This window comes from Camelina sativa, chromosome 14 (genome assembly GCF_000633955.1).
Source record: "Camelina sativa cultivar DH55 chromosome 14, Cs, whole genome shotgun sequence".
In the NCBI taxonomy this organism is placed as follows: domain Eukaryota; kingdom Viridiplantae; phylum Streptophyta; class Magnoliopsida; order Brassicales; family Brassicaceae; genus Camelina; species Camelina sativa.
Genome location: NC_025698.1, coordinates 16603279 through 16605748, shown reverse-complemented (window position 1 = coordinate 16605748; position 2470 = coordinate 16603279).

Sequence of the window (2470 nt, the reverse complement as noted above, 5' to 3'; positions counted from 1 at the left end):
CATTTAGGGATTCAGAGGAGACGCGATGTTGCATCGATCGATGCAAGGAGTGCGTCGGTCAACGCAAAGATAATGAGTCGATCGATGCAAGGAGTGCATCGGTCGATGCGAGGGCGTTGCATCGGTCAACACAAGGTCGCAGAGTCACACTTGTGTTCAGAGTTGCCTGGTTTGCTTGCTTTTGTGGATTGCTTGTGTTTGTCTATTTGCTTGTGTGTATAGCCCACGAGATGGGAGGATCACCTCACGGAGTATTTATGGTAATACTCACGCATCTCAATTGTTGCTTGTGGTGCAGGTACGTGACGTGGAATCATGGCGATGAGTAGGAAGATGATCTAGGGTCTCAATTGTGTGTTGATGGTTATATGTTGTTATGTTGTTGGAACCTGGTTATTACCATGCTAGGTTGTTGGATAGAATGGTTACTAATGATATTGTATTAATGATATATATTGGAGATGATTATTGTTTTATGTTCTGTTGTGAATACTAATGGTGGTTATTGGATGCTGGTTTATTATTGGTATTATTGATGGTTAGTGTTGTTTAGGCTGTTTGTGTTTAATTAAGTAATATAGAATATTTAATTAATTATATTTATTTTAAAAAAACGATCGGGTTGTTTCAACTATTTATGAGACTTGGATATATTTTTTTCAGCTCAAAAGTGATGTTTCAAAAGTATTTTCTACCTTCCTCAAACTAGTTAATACACAATTTGATCTCCAAGTTAAAAGTATTAGATATGATAATGCTTCAGAACTTCAATTCAAATAATTACTTGCAAAACTGGACATTTTTTACTATCATTCATGTGCTTATACTCCTCAACAAAATTCTGTTGTTGAGAGAAAAGATAACATCTTTTAAATATTGCAAGATCTTTATATTTTCAATCAACTAGCCAGAATGTGTTTCTACAGCTGCTTTCTTGATTAATAGAACACCAACACTTGTATTAAATGATAAAATTCTCTTTGAAATACTAAATAAGTAACTTCCTGATATTTTTTTTCTAAGAGTGTTTGATTGTTTATGTCATGATTCTACACATTAATTCACATGATAGGTATAAGTTTACTGAAAGAGCTAGAGCGTGTGCATTTCTAGGTTATGAACTTGGTTTTAAAGGATACAAAGTTTTAGATCTTAAATCAAATGTTCTTTCTATTACTCGTAATGTTGTGTTTCATTAAACTATCTTTCCTTTTATTACTAATTCGGTTTCACGAGGTCTTACTTTCTTTGATGATGTGATCCATTCTAATACTGAAAAACAAAATAATATTTATATATTATAATGCCCCGACCGCCACCTCTTAGTGGGCCCATGTCTAATTCCAGTCCATGTGCCACCTTCCTTAATGGGCCTCACGTCCTCTCATTAGGCTCGTGAGCCCACCCATGTCCGACGGTCGGTTTGCTACGTTCGGGAGGCTTTAAGGACTTGTTACCATCCCTACAAATCACCATATGATCTTTCCCTGTATTTTTTCCTCACTCGCACAGTTCCGACAGTCACTTCCTGGAAGGTAACCCATCCTTAGACTACTCCAGTATAAGCACGCTTAACTCTGGAGTTCTCTCAGGACCCTTGACCGAAAAGATAAGTGCACTTTGGTGACATAGATGGCCAAATCAATTCTTTTAAACCTCTCCGCAAGTCTCTGAAACCGGGGTGTACAATTCACCCCCACTAACAGATCGCAACGTCCTCGTTGCGCACCAAGGTCACCCCCTGACGGTGTGAGCCCACTTGACTCCACATTCGTCTGGTTCGGCTCTGATACCACTTATAACGCCCGGCCGCAACCTCTTAGTGGGCTCCATGTCCAATCCCAGTCCATGAGCCAACCTTCCTTAATGGGCCTCACGTCCTCTGATTATGCCCGTGAGCCTACCCATATTCGACGGTCAGTTTGCTACGTCTGAAAGACTTTAAAAACTTGTTACCATCCCTACAAATCACCACATGATCTTTCCCTGTGTTTTGTCCTCACTCACACAGTTCCGACAGTCACTTCCCGGAAGGTCACCTATCCTGAGACTACTCCAACATAAGCATGCTTAACTCTGAAATTCTCTCAGGACCCTTGACCGAAAATATAAATGCACTTTGGTGACATAGGTGGCCAAATTAATTCTTTTAAACCTCTGCGCAAGTCTCTGAAACCGGGGTGTGACACATATATGATGATTTCTCTGTTACTATGCCTGAAGTTAGTCTTGTCTTTGAGTCATCAACTGTTCTAGTGCACACACCATCACAACCCTCTACTCTGTTAAACACTTTGAATCCTATATTTGATCAAACTCGGGATGACATGGATAACACTCAGACCACGTAGAGAGACATGTGCTCCTAGCTATCTTTCACAGTACGATTGCTCTAATGTTACAATAGAGCATTCTTCTTCTTCATCTTTTAATGGTACTGCTCATCCTCTCTGCTTCTTCGTCATACGAT